Source organism: Bos taurus, chromosome Y (genome assembly GCF_002263795.3).
Source record: "Bos taurus isolate L1 Dominette 01449 registration number 42190680 breed Hereford chromosome Y, ARS-UCD2.0, whole genome shotgun sequence".
NCBI lineage: Eukaryota > Metazoa > Chordata > Mammalia > Artiodactyla > Bovidae > Bos > Bos taurus.
In genome coordinates, this window is record NC_082638.1 from 40993056 (window position 1) to 41013799 (window position 20744).

Here is a 20744-nt window from a genome sequence, read left to right on the forward strand (position 1 = left end):
AGTAGGTCGGAGGAGGTCTTTACAACCTCCAGACATTCTTTGGATTATATAACCTCATAATTAACACTAGCAAGCGGGTACTCTTTCTGCCCCCTTCTGATGCCTATGTCAGAAGCTTTCTCTATCTCCTTTATACTTTAATAAAACTTTACTACACAAAAGCTCTGAGCGATCAAGCCTCGTCTCTGGCCCCGGATTGAATTCTTCTCCTCCGGGGGCCAAGAATCCCGGTGTATTCGCGTGATTCAACAACAACCTTTCATCTTGGGGGCTCGTCCGGGATCCGTCAGGACAAGGTAAGGATGCTTGGAGCTTTAGTTCTTTGTTCTCTTGGCGAACACGTTTTCTGCTGTGCTTTACTAACTCTACCGTGTGCTTGTGTGAATGAATGGCATGCCCTGCGTGAAACAAGTAAGGAGCTCTGCTCTGCGGTTCCACGGTGATCTCATAGGGCTTATGGCAGAAACCTGTCGGGGCGTTATACCGACCTGCCAATGCCAAGAGGCACCCAATGTCTCCTTCGGGAACCGACCAGAAATGGGCAAAGTGTGTGGACCGAACTCTCCTTTCTCGGTCAAACTTTTCGGTCTCTTTGACCATTTCATAACTCCTTGGGAATTAGAAGTACTAACCTAATCTATCGGATCATAGACTTTCAAGGGACTTGTGATATATACTGTTACTGTGTACTGTGGCTTAGGTCCCAAACTTGGATTCGTAGTCAAGAAAGTGTCTAGCCTCGCTAGGAATCGAAAGTTCGGAAGCTAGATGGAGCTCTAGCTCCCAGAACATCTCTGAGGTTAAAGGTTACTCAGATTGGGACTGCGATGGGTTTTTTTTTTTTTCTTTGGTAATGCCGGCTCTTAGTGGATCAGAGGAGGCTGTTATACTGGTGTGGTGATGCTTGGAAAGAACATCTCAGTTTTATGTTCGCGTCGGTCTTATTGTGGTCAAGAAATACTCAGGGTCGTGCACAGGCACTCAGGTGACGAATGTTTCCCACAATGGTCTTAGCTTGGGAGGCATTCCGGAAGGTTACTCTGATTCACCCCGGGTGACATCAGAGACAAGCAAGGTTAAGGGTGAAGAGCTGGACGTCAAGTAGGGATGCTATCAAGTCTACCCCTGGTACATCCCCACCCCATCTCGGTGGTAGAACCGGGAGGGACGAGTACGGCGCCTGCGTCGGTAAGGGACAGACTAAGTCCGACCAGGAAGGAAAAGCTTTTGGTGTAAGGTCTGTCTACACCCCCATCTAGAGCAGGGAGGGACGCCTCCGGTAGAAAAAATGGCGCTGGTCGCTTTTTTCTCTCTTACAGATGGGAGCTAACAATTCCAGCCTCACTCCTTTGAACTGTATCCTGAAAAACTGGGATAGATTTGATCCCCAGGGCTTAAAGAAGACATACCTGGTCTTCCTATGTGATACTGCATGGCCACGGTATCCATTGGAGGACGGCGAACGGTGGCCAGTTGGAGGGTCTCTTAAGTATAACACTGTTCTACAATTAGACAGGTTCTGTAAGGAACAAGGGAAATGGGTAGAAGTAGCATATGTGTTGCCCTTTTTCTCTCTGCGAAATATGCCAGACTTATGTCCTAAGGGTATAGATTTGGGTGTGAAACCTTCAGCTCCCCCCTATCCTCTTCCTTTGCCCCCGTACCTGGGACTCCAAACTGGGATTCAAACTGCCCACATGGAGGTCCAAACAACTCCTGTCTCAGTACGACCTCAGACTACTCTGGTTTCAGTAGAAACTCAGACCATCGAAGTAAGAGATGAGATGGAGGACAGGAGACAAAGAGAAGAAGAAAAACAGGTTTCTCCAATCTATCCCTGAGATCATATGCGCAGAGCAGCCAGAGAGACTGAGGAACAGCCACACAAGCTGTTGTCTCTTTATGAAACACCCACCAGGAGAAATAGTCTGTGAGAGTTAATAAGCCTTTTTCTTATCAAGAAATACAAAGAATCAAGGAGGATCTGGGAGACTATTTAGAGGACCCAGAAAAATATATTAGAGCTTTTAAAGGTGTTACTCTGCTTTATGACCTCACTTGGAAGGATGTGATGTATATCTTGGGACAAACGCTGACTCCTGAGTCAAAGACTCGAGTTTTGGGAAAAGCGGTTGCTTATGGAGATGAGTGGCTTGGTAATGAATCAGTAGGGAAGAGGGAGAACAAGATAGCGGCCCTCCCCACTGGGAATCAGGCAGTCCCAACTATAGAACCAGACTGGGACTACAACACAGCTAAAGGAAGATGGGATCAGAGTCATTTTGTTAGATGTATTCTTGAAGGACTTAGGCAGGCGCGTTCTAAGCCTTTAAACTATGGCAAATTGGCAGATACAGAACAGGAGGAGAAAGAAGCTCCTGGTAAATTCCTAGATAGACTGAGAGAAGGCCTTCGCAGATTCACTGAGATTGATCCCAAAAGTGAAGAGGGAAAAGTGATCTTAAAAGATAGATTTCTTACTCAGTCGGCTCCAGATATCCGCCGTAAGCTATTAAAACAGGCGTATGGACCAAATCAGTCTTTAGATACTCTGTTACAACTGGCTCAGACAGTCTATTATGGTAGGGAATATGAGGAAAAGAAAGAAAGGCAAAAAAAGACAAAGGAAAAGGCGGAAGCCTTCGCCATGGCTATGAAAAACGTTCTTAAACAGCCTGAGAAAAATGCCCAGAGGGGCCCAGGTGAAAAGGGATGGGCTTGCTACTGCTGTGGAAAGGAGGGGCACCTCAAGCGGGATTGCCCTCAGGCATCTAAGCCGCCCCCGGCTCCATGTCCGGTCTGCAAAGGACCACACTGGAAGAGAGACTGCCCCCAGAGGTGTAGGTCTCCAGGGTCGGACTCTCAAGACAATCAGGACTGAAGGTGCCCGGGGGTCCCCACACAAGCTCCTGTCCTAATTACACCTGAGGAACCCCGGGTATTAATAGTTGTGGGGGGCCAATCCGTCGATTTCCTTTTAGATACTGGGGCAACTTATTCTGTGCTTACTGAAGCCCCTGGCCCACTTTCTTCCCGATCCGCTTCCGTAATGGGACTGTCTGGACGAGCCAAAAGATATTATTTCAGTTATTCTTTATCTTGCAACTGGGATTCTGTGCTGTTTTCACACGAGTTTCTGATTGTGCCAGAATCTCCCTCACCCCTTTTGGGAAGGGATATACTGAGCAAGGTCCATGCCTCTGTTTTCATGAATATGGAGCCCTCCCTTTCTCTCCCTTTAGTTGAACAAAATGTAAATCCTAGAGTATGGGCTGATGGAAAATCTGTGGGTCGAGCACAAAATGCTATTCCTGTAGTTGTTAAGCTCAAAGACCCACACGTATTTCCACATAAGAAGCAGTATCCACTGAAACCTGAAGTTAAGGAAGGGTTAAAACCCATCATCGAAAATTTAAAGGAGCAGAGACTATTAATTCCCTGTAACAGTCCTTGCAACACTCCTATTTTGGGTATAAAGAAATCGAATGGTAAATGGAGACTAGTTCAAGACTTACGAATAATAAATGAGGCTGTAGTTCCTTTACACCCCGTGGTGCCTAATCCTTATACTCTATTGTCTGAAATTCCTGAACGGGCCAAATATTTCTCAGTAATTGATTTAAAGGATGCCTTCTATTCAGTGCCTTTGGCGGAAGAAAGTCAATTCCTATTTGCCTTTGAAGACCCTACGCAGCCAGCTTCTCAGTTAACCTGGACAGTTTTGCCCCAGGGATTTCGTGACAGTCCTCACTTATTCGGACAAAGTTTGTCACGAGATTTACAAAACTTTAATAGCTCTGAAACAGTGGTGTTACAATATGTAGATGGTATTTTGCTCTGTGCTGAGACAGAGGAAGCTTGTTCGCGAGCCTCAGAAGATTTCTTAAACTTTCTGGCAGGCTGTGGTTACAAGGCATCAAGAGAAAAGGCTCAGCTTTGTCAACAAGCGGTTAGATATCTGGGCCTAATCATATCAGAAGGGACTAGGGCCATAGGCCCTGAGAGAATTAAACCTATACTAAATCACCCCCTACCTATGACTTTAAGACAATTGAGAGGATTTTGGGGAATCACAGGTTACTGTCGCATTTGGATTCCGGGTTATGGGGAACTTGCTTGGCCTTTATATAAACTTATAGCTGAAACTCAGCAGGCCCAAACTGACAAACTGGTTTGGTCTCCAGAAACTCAAAAGGCTTTTAAGGTGCTTCAGACTGCTCTCCTGCAAGCTCCAGCTCTGAGCTTGCCCACAGGGTCAGAATTTAATTTGTTTGTCACTGAAAGAAAAGGTGTGGCATTGGGAGTTTTGACACAACCCCGAGGGCCTCACCAGCAACCTATTGCTTATCTAAGCAGAGAATTAGTTGTAGTTTCTTGTGGGTGGCCCCACTGCCTAAGAGTAATTGGGGCAGCGGCTTTATTAGCACCTGAAGCTTTAAAAATAATTAATGGACGAAACCTTACTGTACTGACTTCTCATGATGTGAGTGGAATCTTAAATTCTAAGGTTAATATTTGGATGACAGACAGTAGGCTTCTTAAGTATCAGTCATTGTTGTTAGAAGGACCAGTAACTAAGCTTAAAGTTTGTGGAAATTTAAATCCTGCCACTTTCCTTCCTGAGAAGGAAAATGAAACACCTGATCACGATTGTTCTCAATTCCTAACTTTAAACTATGCAGCTCGGGAGATCTAAAGGATACCCCATTAGACAATCCTGACATGGAAATATTTACAGATGGCAGTTCTTTTGTTCAGGATGGAAAGCGTAAAGCGGGTTATGCCGTGGTGACTGCTGAACAGGTTTTAGAAGCAAAATCTCTCCCCCAGGAAACTAGTGCTCAGTTAGCGGAGCTTGTGGCCCTGACCCGAGCTCTAGAGTTAAGCAAAGGGCAGCGGATGAGCCTGATAATCTATGTGAGTCTACTTCTGCTGACTCCAAATATCCTGAGTCTGCCATTGGATCCTCAAGACAATGTCTTCTTGTCCTGGGCTCACTCCTATGCTGCATTCCACAATCCGTCTAACTGCTGGGTCTGCGGAGCGCTCCCCTCTTTGTCAGTGGAAGGCTTCCCGTGGTGGACATCCCCACTTCAAGATAAAGACTTTCTCCAAGTCTGTGAATACCTTCGACAACAATCACGTGCGATGCCTCTTCTTCATCTGATGACATCTACTAACCCTAAAATGGACTGGTGCAACACTTTGTACTCTAACTATGGACATAATGTGACTTTTAATTTTGATTATACATTGTCTCGGTTCAATGACTATTTTGCTACATATAAGGAAAATAGGTCTAGATCTAATGGTTTTTTACCTGACATTTATCAAATATGGGATGAGGTTACATGGCTAACTCCTGAAAAAGGACATTTAATATCTACTGCCTCTATGTGCTGGGAACAAACAGAGCCATCCCCAAAAGTTAGCCAACAACTTAATTACAATGATTGGAAACAAATGGGATATTTGTCTCAGGAAACATGCAATGTAATCATTCCCGTGTTTTCCAATCCCAGTTCAGGTTCTCCCTTTGTCTGGCCAGGCACGAATTGGGACTGGATATCTCAGTCGCGCTGGCTTGCTCCAAACGGGACTTATTGGATATGTGGCTCTTACCTATGGGCATGGCTCCCCCCTGGTTGGATAGGGAGGTGCACCCTGGGTCTAGCCTTTACTCATGGCTTTATATTTTCAGAGCTTCCAGAAAAGCCTGCTAATTTACCCCACCTTAGAACTCGGTGGGCAAGGTCTGTATTTTATTGGTATGATTATTTGGCTGCAGCGTTTGTTCCCTCTTTGGGAACTACAGATGTTATGTTACGAGTGGATGCTTTGACTAATTTTACTCAACAGGCATTACAGGATTCTCAAAAGGCTATTTCAGCTCTTAATGCTGAACAAGCACAAATTAGAAAGGTGGTTTTACAAAACAGATTGGCTCTAGATATTCTGACAGCTGCACAAGGAGGAACTTGTGCCATTATTCATACCCAATACTGTACATATATACCTGATATGAGCACGAATGTTACTCATTTTACTAACCACATGAACAAGATGATTAGGGCCATGGACACTCCTGAAGCCTCAATTGCTTCACTTTGGAAAACGTTAACTAATTCCCCATGGTGGACAACTATCTTAATTACAATAATTCTGGTTGTTTTGTTCTTGCTGTTTGCTCCCTGCATCTGTAATTGTATAACTGGATTTGTTTCTAGCCGCATGAAAGCTTTTAAGTTACAAATGGTTGCTCAAACTCCTGCTACTGCTGTAGCTTCCTCCAGCTACTATTTGGGGCCCCTGGATCAGATATCCTCAATATGAGGATTAGGAGAATATGTTGCCTCACCAATTTAGGGACAGCGCCCCTTATCAGCTTGGAAGCAGTTATGGAACGAGAACGACGCCCCTTTTCCCTAGGCAACATAATTCTCCTAAAAGAAAAGGGGGGAATGAGAGAGTCATTTCCTAGGCAGGTTGATAGGGAGTCTAGGGGTCCCCAAAGAGAGAGGGGTCTGGAATTCTCAAGGAGGAAAAAAGGACAAACTTTTTTTCTTTCTCCACATTCCTTAGGATTATATACCAATAATGTATCCTGCCTAAGGACAGTCTTTGGATTCAACCTTCTGTTATTTTAAAAAGTTAATTATGGGAGTATACCTGGTCTTTACAAGGATGTATCTTGCCTGAGGACAGTGTTATCTTAAAATGTAAATTATGGGAGTAGGTCGGAGGAGGTCTTTACAACCTCCAGACATTCTTTGGATTATATAACCTCATAATTAACACTAGCAAGCGGGTACTCTTTCTGCCCCCTTCTGATGCCTATGTCAGAAGCTTTCTCTATCTCCTTTATACTTTAATAAAACTTTACTACACAAAAGCTCTGAGCGATCAAGCCTCGTCTCTGACCCCGGATTGAATTCTTCTCCTCCGGGGGCCAAGAATCCCGGTGTATTCGCATGATTCAACAACAACCTTTCATTAACAGCTTCCACGAAGTATCTCCAAACTCTCACAGTGTAGGAACATGGATAACATGATCCTCCCACTCCCCACCAAGTCCCATACCCACCCATCTTCAGTCTCCCTCACTGACCTGCAAATTGATCAGGTAGCTGAGAAAGTCTTTATCTTGGTCGCTGATGATGACAGAAACTTGAGGGTGGTTCATAATCTGCTTTAGGTTAAGGAGCCATATTAGCCACATACTAGGCCAAGAAGAGCCAGGAACATCAGCCCTAGTCTGGGGTGGAAGGACACTGGAACAGGCATCGTCAAGGATGCTGGAATTCTCAAGGAGGAAAAAAGGACAAACTTTTTTGTGGCTTGCCCAGCCACCACGGTTGTCCTCAGGCCCTGCCATACCATCAGGCACGCTCATGGCTCTGGGTTCCTTGTGGTGTTCTGTATCTGAGGTGGTCTGCATTCCCCAAGAAGGGGCTGTTTCTGATCCCTACTCTTCTCCAGACTTGTGTATGCTGAGTAGTGGCATGTCATTGCTTACGTGGTCAAACAACTTGCAGTCGTTGTAACAAATCATGTCCGAAAGCAAAGGAGTTGGTGTGTGTTTGTGTATGTTTATGTGTGTGTGTGTGTGTGACTCCCATGTCAGTTATTTTTGGGATCATCCACATTTATAATAACTGTCTGCTGAGGCTGCTCTGGGGTACTGACTCTGGTCATTCCTGACTTAGAGGCTTCGGAGCTGCTCCTCCTCAGATGCAGGCCTGAAGTAGACACACAAAGTCATGACTGCAACACTCACAGGTGAGGCCCTGCCTGAACTCTACTCAGCTGTGCCTTTGGAGCCTGCCAATTGCCCAGTACCACACTTCCTTCAGGGTCCACCAGCACGCATCCTGCGCCCTCGCCCCCACCCATCCTCCTGCTCCTGCCCCTGCACCTCCTCCTCCTCCTGAGCAGCAGACCCCAAGGAGCAGCAGAAAGGATACCACTTTGACCCAGAAGCCAGGGATGCCCTGGATAATGGCACTCCTCTGAGCCAAGTCACACTTCCTCCTCTGATGGCTCTTGCACATGAACTAAACTTAGGCCCTGCAGTTTTTCTCATGGTCAGAGCTCAGTTCCACTTGCAGGGTGGCCAGAGCCCGAAGCGCATCTAGCGCCAGAAGTTCATTCAGGCCTCCCGGCCGTTGCTGGCCTTGTTCCTCTAATATCTTCTCATCCAAGTCTTGGGAGGACCCCTGTTGCTGCTTCTCATCAGCCAAAACCTCCACCTCCTCCATGATGTCTTCCACAAGCAGCTGGAACATCCGCCTGATCTGCGCCATGTCTCTGTCCACCAGGGCAGAGGTCCTGTCCAGCAGGTCCCCTGCTGCCTCCACACTGAAGAGAGTGGCATCTTCGCCTGGTGTGACAACTGGTGGCTGCAAGGTCGCAGCCATGCACAGCATCACAAGGGCAGGCTTCAGGGCCCCATCCCCATGAGCACCCGGGCTCACAATTAAGAAGGTCTGGGGTCCCAGGACACTCCGACATTCCTCTGACCACCTCTCATGCTCTTCTTGGCCCTGACCATGACCCCAGGCTGGGTCAGATATGAAAGGATGGGACATAAGAGCACCAAAGCAAGTGGTGTGCAATGGCGGCCCAGGCTGCAAAAAACCTGTGGGGCCAACTTGCTTTTTAGGGGTGGGGAGTGAGAGGCATGGTCGGGAGGCAGTGGCTGGTGTGTCTGTGGTGGACTGAGGCTGAAGAAAGGGGTGGTGGTCAGCCCAGGGCGGGGTGAACAGGCTCTGGTACATCAGCCAAACAGGCACTGCCCTAGGCTGTGAGCCACGCACATGCTGCTGGCCCAAATCTAGACCAATGGCTGAGAGGGTACTGGACGGCACCCTTATGGACATGCCCCTAGACCGGAGGACATCTTCCGCGGTTCCTGGGCTCCAGCTCCACCACGTGGCCAGATTCTGCTTTAGGGAGATAGCAGATTTTGCATCTGCCGCTACCCCAGGTGCTGTCATTGACCTGCATTTGGAAATTTCAACCACGGGTTCCTGCTCCGCAATCTGAACAACACACTCCTGTGTCCCACAGGACCTTCAATAACCGAGAGCTCTCCCTGAGTATCCAAATGATAGACAGGGGCTCCAAGTGGCTGGATACTTTTCTCCATGGGACAGAGTACCTGTTGCTGTCCAGATGCTAGCGGAGTGGGGAAAAACCCGACGGTTTGCAACAGTTGATCCCCATTGTTCAGGGACACCAGAGCCTTAGGGTACAGAGCTCACTCTGTGTCTCTTTATCTCTGCTTCTGGCATAGCACTGTTTTGGGCAATCCTTCTATGTATGTACCAGGGCTGGTGTATATGAGTCTCTGTCTCTTTAAGTGGTGCTGTTCCCCTTTGCCACTGTCTGGACACCAGCACTCATACAAGAAGCTTATCCTTGCCGTGAAGGCAAGCCCTTCTCCTCCTGAGTGATTTGCACTAACCTGAGATCAGACTTTTTTTTTTTTTTAATGTATTTAAGAAAACAAGAGCTGCTTCTTGGAAAAACAAAATCAGAAACACTGATACAACTGTGGCAATCTAATAAGGGGAAGAGGAGGTTAATTCCAGTACTAGAAATGAGAAATGGAATGTGGTTCTGAAACGATAATGTTCAAATCTGAGTGGAATTACTTTTGTTTCAGGAAAGATCCAGTCAAGCAAAACCCTGGGGAATGAAAAGGAAGGAAAGAAAGAGGAAGAGAGTCAGGGGAAGAAAGGAAGAAAAGGAAAGGAAGGGAGAAAGATAGAAAAGGAAATGTCTCAACAGATATTGTAAACTTCCCAATAAAACAATTCTCTTTAAAATCTAAAAACAGAAATAGAAATTCATTAAGCCATATCCTCATTGCCCTTGATGGTACTAAGAACAAGAAAACCCATTTACACATCAGTGTTTAGAATTTGTGGCAAACACAATACGATTATGAAAAAAAAAAAAAATAGAAATATGCCATGTTATTTGTAAAAATATGGACAGCAGAAATATTTTTGTAAAAAACATTTTATTTCTATAAATAGTAATTTTACTTAGAATGTTTTGGCAACATTAATAAAACAATAAATTTTACCTGAAAGAACAAGCAAAGTAGACAAGGAATTCACAAAGGGCAATAACAAAATTGTGATCTTGACAGATATTCAATACATTTGTAAACAAAACAAAGTGTCATTGCCTGAAAAAAATACAGAGGTATCAACAGAAAAACAGAGGAAGCTCCTGAAAGAACTCAACTCACTATTAACTATATTTTATTTGCAGGCACAGAAACTGACTCAAGCTAATTCTAAGAAGCAAAGCCCTGATGTTATTATCTCTTCTCAGTGTGTGTGTGTGTGTGTGTGTGTGTGTGTGTGTGTGTGTGTGTGTGTGTAAAGTAGGAAATTTAGGCTGGAGAGGTAAGCAGAGAGTAGAGACTTAAAGTGCCTTTAAGGAGGAGGAGGAAATGGAGAGGGTTGAGGATTTCATTGTGTGATTTGAACAGCACTGGTGAAGCTCAAACAAGGGAGGTAGCAAGCCATGCAGGCCTAGGGGAAGAGCATTTCCAGAAGAACAGCAGTTGCAAAGTTTTTGGATTGGGAAGAAATGTATTTGCTTAAGGAAAAGCAAGGCCAGTGTTGTCAAAAACAGGGCACCAGTGGGGAAAATAGTAGAGTAAAACGACAGAGAATGGAAGAGAGGAAGTAGTCAGGGACCATATCACTGGGACCTTTTTATTTGGCAATAAATACAACTTGTACTCCTTAGGAGCATACTTCAGAGCAAACAACAGTAACTGTGTTCAAAATACTAAGCAACAATAAAAACATATGAAGAAAACATTTCATATTTTTACTATAGAAATAGAATAAAGGAGATAAGAATGCAATGGTCTGTACATTTATTTATACATAGAGTTTTCACCTGAGACCAGGACACACATACACACACACACACACACACACACACACACACACACACTTTATACACCTAAAAGTGGTTTAAGCTGACACTTTGCAAAGTGCTTTGGCCCAAGAAAATTAACTGGAAAGGCCTAGTAATATATTCAAAGTGCAAACCAATCAATCAAGCATTGAATAAATAAATACAATCTACTTGTATTTGAATTTACACTCAAGAAATTACCTAAAATGGAGACAATAGGCTTACTCTAGCTTAGTCATCTGTAGTCCTTCCTCTTCCGTTCTGAGATGGATGCTAATACCTTGGTGATTACCACTTTCCAGGGTTCTGTGAAAGCTTAGAGCATTTAAATAAATTGTGGAGGGGGAAAAATAGTGGGGAGAGACAAAGAGGAGGAGAAAGGAAGAGGAAATGGAGAGATTTCTCCTGGCATAGGTATACAGCCAGGATCCCAGTTTCCTTGAATGGTGCACAGAGATTGCTAGGTAACTGTGCCAGAAGTGGAGAAAGTATGGCATTCAACTCCAGGAGGAGACTCAACTCCAGGAACACACAGAGGAAGCCAAGTGTGCTGATGTTCAGGAACCAATATTTAGAGGGTACCCTGCAGGTCTGTGAAAGAGCTCTTGGAGACCGCAAGAAAAAAGGTTTCCACAAGTATAATCACAGACTAGATAGCTGGATAGAGTAGCGGAAGGATAATAATTCTATGACGTGATAATTACACAAATAAATGAGACAATTCCTGCACATCAGACGGTGTCAAGTAAGACTGAAAATCAGTATTAGTTTGATAAAATGGGAAATTACCCACACAAAGAATTAGCTGTTAACTGCAATACATTCGTGTTCAAGGCAAGATAAGATACAAAACTGAAATCTTCACATGTTCAACTAGGGTAAGATACATGTAACTGGAAAAGGTAAGGAAAAGTTCTATAGAGGGTTTAATCACCCTGGACCCTCTGTATCCACTACATTTACTATTCTCACACAACTCCATTGTAGCTTAAGGGTAAGAGAACTAAATTTAGCCCAATTCATAAACTGAACAGATTCCCTGTGTTTGATCCTTTTCAGTTAAAACTATGGGTCCAGTACAAATCAAACTGGATGTCAAGGCTTTTTTACTTGGGAATCTTAACTTGCTTTACTTTTGTGACTGAGACAGATATGGCTACTTCACTGTGACTAAAGGCTAGCCAAATGGGAAAGGGGATGGAATGAATCAAATTCCCCTTTTGATCACTCAACAGGAGGTCCACAGGAACCAGGTCCCATTCTCTTAACTATCTCCGCTTCCCCAACTGCAGTCAATGATAACACAGGGCCTGCTTGATGCTTGCAGGGGCCTCTCACCAAACACAGGCATTTAAATGGTTGGCTTCCTTGAGATGTCCCTGGGCTAGGTAAAGACACTCTGAGACAGTGTTCCTTCTGCCTTGGCTCCATGCCTGGAGGGAATGCATACCTCTTCCTCCAATGGGACAAGAAGCCACAGCTCTCCACTGACTAAATCCCATGTCTGGTCCCAACTCACATCATAGCTTCTCCATCAACTTCTCCACACCAGGCTTTTGGAGCCAGGTTATCTTAGATCAGCACAACAGAGGCACTTCGGAGAGTTCAGCAGCACAAGGGAACATACAATAACAAAGCCATTCCAATCTGTCTATATAGTTAATATTGAGATAGTCAAGGCATGAAAACAGTTGAAAATTACGTTGCTAAAACACTCTACAGATTATACGTATAGCAGAGCTTTCAAACTTACAAATAACATGAAATACCAAAATAGGCTGTTACTTTTCCTTTCGCCACCTCTCTCGTTCTCTCTCTCACACACACACACGCACACATACTTTTTAGTGCTAAGACAACTGTATGAAAAACAGGTAATATATTTTTAAATAACATCTCAATATTCAAACAAAACTATACTTCATGTATTTAAAACAAAAACACATAAATTACGCATTGGTTTCTCTGTATTTATTATTGAATAATGCTATAGTTGAATTTTTTGTTTTTAATGGAGTTTATAACTTTGAAATACTTGCTTCAGACTTACTTAAAGTAGACTTAACCGGTTTTTTTTGACCTCCTACTTTTAGATTTGGGGGGTGATGGTTCAGAATCAGATGCGTTCACAGTAATGGATGCTACTTCCACCAATCCTGGTTGAAGGGGTTCCAGTGATACCTGAATAACAACTTTTGTTTCAGGAGGTAATCCTTCTAGCTGCTTAGGCTTCTTAAACATTTGATGACACTGGGTCTTGTGCTCCCTTTTCTCTTTACAAGTTAAAAATTGTAGCCGACATTTGGAACACTGGTGAAAACGCTTTGCCCAGTGCTGTTTATAATGACATATGTATAGTGCTTCAGTTTTAAAAATTTGGAGACAAAAGGGGCAAAGTAAATTCTTAGTGTTACCATGGTATGCTCTGAAATGTGCATCCACATCTGCAAAGAATGATGATCTGTAACTGCAAACCTGGCATACATAGGGCATTTCACCAGGCTTATGATTATCTTTCATGTGCTGTAAGAGAATCTGATCTGCCTCAAAGGACAATTCACAGATTTTACAGACTGTGCAGGGCTCCTGGGAAGTGTGGACACTTTCAATATGACACTGCAGCTGGAAGGGCGTAGGAAACTGGCGGTGGCAGTGCTGGCAGGTGGTGTGGTATTTCCAGCTGTCACCTCTCAGCCTCTCAAGTTCCAAATGGTGCTTCATGTGATTCATAAACTCAACATTTTTTAGAACCTTCAAGCAGCTGTGGCATTTAAAGGCTGTGTGAGTTTTTGGTTCTGGCTGCCCATCTCCTATATGCTGTCCATAGTAGAAGTCACGAAGTAACACAATCAGATTGCCTTCTGTGGGATCAGCAAACTTATTTTGACTTGATACACTTGGAAAGTCAGTTTTTGTCAATACATTTCCCCCTACAGGACTTACAGGCTTGCAATGAACATTGTCCTTTGGAAAAGCTGTTGGACAAGGTTCTCCACTCTGAACATGGCTTAATGAGTTACGAACACTGTCTGGTGTGCTTTGCTGAGTAGTCACTGTATGAAAAGTACCTGAAAGGGACAAAGCTAAAGAATGTTCTCCTATAACTCCATCACTGAGTGTAGGCCTTTTGGGACTTGTGCTATTTGTTTCAGAAGTGGAAAGTCGCTTTGATACACGAGGACTTTTATCCATATCTCCTGCAGAAACTGCTGTTTCTACTGGATGCTGCAATGAACTTGTGAAGGTAATCAAAGGAGAACATAACTCTGAAAAGCTATTAGGCATTATTTGTGGTGAAATATTTTTAGAATCCGCTTTGGACAAAGGCTCAATAATAATAGGACTATCTGTTGATCTTGATTCAGAGACAGAAAGTGGCAAGACAGTCTTTGCTTCTGATGTAGGAGTCACATGACTAACAGGCTGTAATTTCTGAGCATTATCTTTCCTGAAGTGACCATACCTATTTCTCCTTGAACTAGAACCTGGGGTAACTCTGTTCAGTATGTTTGAAATGACTGGTTTTGAATTTGAGGTCATCCCAACAAAGATCACATCATCATCCTCATGTACATGTTCCACTCCAACCAAGATGAGTTCAGCATCTTCATCATTTACTAGTTTGGTTTCTCCCTCGCTTTTCTGTGGTTCTGGCTCTTGTTCTTCTTCACATGACATCCATGGTGGTTCCATATTTTAAATACTTTTTTGTTCTTGGAGGGTGTGACCACAAGTCCCAGTGCTTCCTTTAAATAAACTGCCACCTAGGTATAAATATACTACATATTAGTTAAGTACAGAAAAATGTGCTATTTGGTTATCTCCAAAACTCTATGGTAGTTATAAACACCCTTATCTTACAAATAAAGATACTGAGCATCAAAGAGACTAAATGAAAGATGAATAACCTATGACTACAAGTCTACATGACTCAAGAATAATAGCTTTGTTCCATGTTGATTTTAATCTCTTCTAAGTAAAAAAAAAAGAAAGAAAAAGAAAAAACCGAATACCACCACTGATCATTAGGAGAAATCACATGTAAAGCACGAGTATTTTTACAACTGCACTATTGTACAGTGTTTAGAAACATGGACTTTGGAGTCAAAGAAGATTAAGCTGGAATTCTAAGTTAATCACACACCAGCTGCATCTTTTTGGGCAAATTTATAACTTTTAAATGTGTTTCCGCACCTTAAAGACAAACATGCTTATTTCTTAGACTTAAGGTTAAGCTCTTTTTAAAAAGTGTCAGCTATTTAATGGCATCTTGTTTTGTAGTAAAATTGGAAAAAAAGTTATCTTAAATGCACATTACAACTGATTCACACATACTAATTTCATAAATGTTAATACAGAAAATAGGTAGCAAATTCAAATATAAAGTATCTATACACAGTTAACAAACAGCATAATTCAATGTCAAGCACTTAACACAGGCCTAGAAAATTGAGAATGAACTCTCTTGATAATCTCACCCCCAAAGCCACACTTATACATCCTAAATTTCTTCCTCTAATCCTGACTAAACTTAAATCCAACAATGCTTCATCCTTCATTCCACATTTCTCTTCCCCACATATCAGGCAAAGTCATGACAGTATTTCACTAATACCAATATCAGACAGAGATATCAAACACACACACACACACACACACAACGGATATTCTGTATGAATACAGATGCAAGAGTCCTCAACAAAATACTTGCAAACAAAACCTAACAACATATAAAAAAGATTATATACCATGATCACGTGGGATTTATGGAGGTATGCAAAGTTGGTTCATTATATGAAAGTCAATCGACATTATGCCATTTTAACACAATAAAGGACAAAAAACACATCTGCCTGCAGAAAAAGCATTTCCCTGAATCTAGCACCTTTTCATAATAGGGGTTAAAGTAAACCACTTAATAACTAAGAACAGAAGAGAACTTTCTCAAAGGGTACCTGTAAACGACCCACAGCTAAATCATACTTAATAATGAAACAATGAAAGCTTTCCCTATAAGATTGGGAACAACATAAGGAAGTCTATTCCACACTTTGGTTCAATATTATACTGGCAGTTCTATAACCAGAGCAATCAGGTAAGAAAAAGGAATTGTTGTTGTTGCTTAAAACAAACAAACAAACAAACAAAAAAACAGCCTTCAGAATGGAAAGGAAAAAGTCAAAGTATATTGGAGATACCATACTTTTATATATAGAAAATCCCAAAGAAACCACAGGTATTAGAATTAATAAAAAGCTTGAAGAATATAAGATAAATATTTTAAAAGTCAATCACATTTCTATACAGTAGCAACAAATGTTCTGAAAATGAAGTCAAGTAAACACTTGACTCTACATTAGCATTAAAAATAATACTTAGGATGTCAGAAAGAGAAAGACAAATATCATATGGTATCACTTACATGTGGACTATAAACTATAACACAAATGAACTTATCTGTGAAACAGAAACAGACTCACAGACATAGTGAGCAGACTATGTGATTACCAAGAGAGGAAGGGTGGGGGAGGCATAGATTGGGAGCTGGTGACTAGCAGATGCAAACTATAATGTTAATATATAGAATAGATAAAAAAAGATCCTACTGTGTAGCACAAGGAACTATATTCATAATTTGTGATAAACAGTAATGGGAAAGGATATGAAAAAAAATTGTTCGTGCATGTGTGTGTGTTTACATATGAAGGAAAGGAAAGGTAAAAGGAAGGAAAGGAAAGGAAAACTCTTGGCAAGTATGTACAGAAACTGGACCTTGTGTGTTATGGATAGATTTTAAAATGGTGCAACTGCTACAGAAAACAGTCTAAAGCCTCCTCAAAAAATTAAAAATAGAACTACCACATGATTCATCAATTCCACTTCTGAATATAAATTCAAAAGAAGTTAACATGGGGTCTTGAGATATTTGCATAGCCATGCTCAAAGCAGCACTAATCACAACAACTAAGAGGTGGAAGCATCTAAACATCTATCAAATGTGATACATACATATAATGGAATATTATTAAGCCATATAAAGGAAATTCTGCCCCAAGCTACAACTTCATGATCACTTAAGACATCAAGCCAAAGGAAATAAGCCAGTCATAAAAAAGACAAAAGTGTATGTTTCCACTTATACGAAATATCTAATATAGTCAAGCAATAGAAAGGAACAAAGTGGAATGATGGAGTCCAGGGTCCATGGAAACAGGGAAGAAAAGAGGAGTTGTTGTTTAATGGGACAGGTGATGGGTACAGAGTTTCAATTTTGCAAGATGAAAAGGTGTAGAGATCTATTTCATAGCAATGTGATAAGGAATTCCATGATATTTCAGAGGTTAGGACTCCAAACTTTCCTATTAGGGGCCTGGGTATGATTCTCAACCAGGAAACTGTCATTTAAGCTGCATAGAACAGCTAAAAAAATGACAACAACAACAACAAAACAACACTGTGACTCTGTGTGTGTGTGTGTGTGTGTGTGTGTACTTGTGTGAGTTGCTCAGTCGTGTATGACTCATTGTGTCCCCATGGACTGTAGCCCACCAGGCTCCTTTGTCGATGGGATTCTCCAGGCAAGAATACTGGAGTGGGCTGCCATTTCTTTCTCCAAAAAGGCTGATGAAATTGTGTGAAATACTTAGCACGTAAAAATGGTTAAACTGGTAAAAATTTAAGTTAGATGTTTGGTTTTTTTACAACTATTAAAAAAAAAAATCTAACAACCAGGAAAATAATTTGAATGGACTTTTCACCAAATATGATATGCAAATGGCCAACAATCACAAAAAATACTGCTTAACATGATTGAAAGTGAAAGAAAGTGAAGTCACTCAGTCATGTCCGACTCTTTGCGACCCCATGGATGGTAGCCTATAACGCTCCTCCATCCATGGGATTTTCCAGGCAAGAATGCTGGAGTGGATTGTCATTTCCTTCTCCAGAGGATCTTCCCAACCCAGGAATCGAACCCAGGTCTCCTGCATTGCAGGCAGACATCTTACCTTCTGAGCCACCAAGGAAGCCCGTAACAAAATGTAAATCAGTCTCAGTGAGATACTACTTCACACCTATTAGGTTGCTGCTGCTGCTAAGTCGCTTCAGTCCTGTCTGACTCTGTGCGACCCCATAGACGGCAGCCCACCAGGCTCCCCTGTCCCTGGGATTCTCCAGGTAAGAACACTTGAGTGGGTTGTCATTTCCTTCTCCGATGCATGAAAGTGAAAAGTGAAAGTGAAGTCGCTCAGCCGTGTCTGACTCTTAGTGACCCCATGGACTGTAGCCCACCAGGCTACTCCATCCATGGGATTTTCCAGGCAAGAGTACTGGAGTGGGATGCCATTGCCTTCTCCTACCATTAGGTTGGCTGTAATCAAAAAGAGGAATAATAACAAGTGCTGCAGAGGATGTGGAGAAAAGGAATCTTCATATATTGTTGATGTAATTGCTGTAAAATAGTACAATCACTTTGGAAAAGTGGTTTGTCAGTACCTCAAAAATTAATATAGAGTAGCCATATGATCCAGAAATTTCACTTTTATATATATCCATAAAAAATGAAAATGTTGAGTCCATGCAAAAACAGTGTTCACAGCAACATTATTCACAATAGCCACAAAGAATACACCATCCAAATATTATCCATTAGTTGATGAATGGATAAATAAATGGTGGTATATGCTCACAATGGACTACAGGTAAGCCACATACCATATTGATATACCATATTCAGCCATAAAAAAAAAAAATGTGCTGCTATACAGCCAAGAAATGGATGAATCTTGAAAATACACAAACTAGGGGACTTTCCTGGAGATCCAGTGTTTAAGACTCTGCACAGGTTCCATCCCTGGGCTAGGAACTAAGATCCCACATGCCACATAGCTAGATAAATAAATATTTGAAAAGAAAACATGGCATCTGAATAAAGCCAGACACAAAGGTCACACATTGTATCTGGAAGAACTTTACATAGAAGAGAAGCAGGAAAGACAAGCATTCTATAATCCAAATGAAACATTTTTTTTCCCCAGGGAGGAGGAAATGAACTGCTCTAATAAAGGCTGCCAATAAATTAAATAAAATAACAACCTCAGGCTCTACTACAAAGCCACAATCATCAAGACAATATGGTACTGGCACAGAGACAGAAATATAGATCAATGGAAAAAAAACCAGAAAGCCCAGAGGTAAACCCACACACCTATGGACACCTTATCTTTGACAAAGGAGGCAAGAATATACAATGGAGAAAAGACGATCTCTTTAACAAGTGGTGCTGGAAAACTTGTCAATCACTTGTAAAAGAATGAAAGCAGAACACTTTTTGGAGAAGGCAATGGCACCTGACTCCAGTACTCTTGCCTGGAAAATACCATGGAGAGAGGAGCCTGGAAGACTGCAGTTCATGGGGTCGCTAAGGGTCAGCCATGACTGAGTGATTTCACTTTCACTTTTCACTTTCATGCACTGGAGAAGAAAATGGCAACCAACTCCAGTGTTCTTGCCTGGAGAATCCCAGGGCCTGTGGAGCTTGGTGGGCTGCCGTCTATGGGGTCGCACAGAGTCGGACACGACTGAAGTGACTTAGCAGCAGTAGCAGAACACTTTTTAACACCATACACAAAAATAAACTCAAAATGGATTAAAGATCTAAACATAAGACCAGAAATTATAAAACTCCTAGAGGAGAACATAGGCAAAACACTCTCCGACATACATCACAGCAGGATCCTCTATGACTCACCTCCTAGAGTATTGGAAATAACAGCAAAAATAAACAAATGGGACCTAATTAAACGTAAAAGCTTCTGCACCACAAAGGAACTATTAGGAAGGTAAAAAGACAGGCTTCAGAATGGGAGAAAATAATAGCAAATGTAGCAACTGAAAAACAGCTAATCTCAAAAATATACAAGCAACTCCTGCAGCTCAATTCCAGAAAAATAAACAACCCAATCAAAAATGGGCCAAAGAACTAAATATACATTTCTCCAAAGAAGACATACAGATGGCTAACAAACACATGAAAAAATGCTCAACAATCACTCATTATCAGAGAAATGCAAATCAAAATCCACAATGAGGTACCATGTTATGCCAGTCAGAATGACTGCAATTCAAAAGTCTACAAGCAATACATGCTGGAGAGGGTGTGGAGAAAAGGGAACCCTCCTACACTATTGATGGGAATGCAAATTAATACAGCCACTATGGAGAACAGTGTGGAGATTCCTTAAAAAAAATAAGAAAAAAAAAAAACCTGGAAATAGAACTGCCATACAACCCAGTGATCCCACTGCTGGGCACACACACTGAGGAAACCAGAATTGAAAGAGACATGTGTACCCCAATGTTCATCGCAGCACTGTTTCTAATAGCCAGGACATGGAAGCAGCCTAGATGACCATCAGCAGATGAATGAATCAGAAAGCCATGGTACGTATAAACAATGGAGTATTACTCAGCCATTTAAAAGAATACATTTGAATCAGTTCTAATGAGGTGAATTAAACTGGAGCCTATTATAAAGACTGAAGTAAGCCAGAAAGAAAAACACCAATACAGTATACTAACACATATATATGGAATTTAGAATGATGTAACAACAACACTGTATGCAAGACAGCAAAAGAGACACAGATGTATAGTGTTTTGGACTGTGTGGGAGAGGGAGGGGAGAATGATTTGGGAGAATGGCATTAAAACATGTATAATATCATATTCGAAATGAATCACCAGTCCAGGTTGAATGCAGGATACAGGAGGCTTGGGGCTGCTGCACTGGGATGACC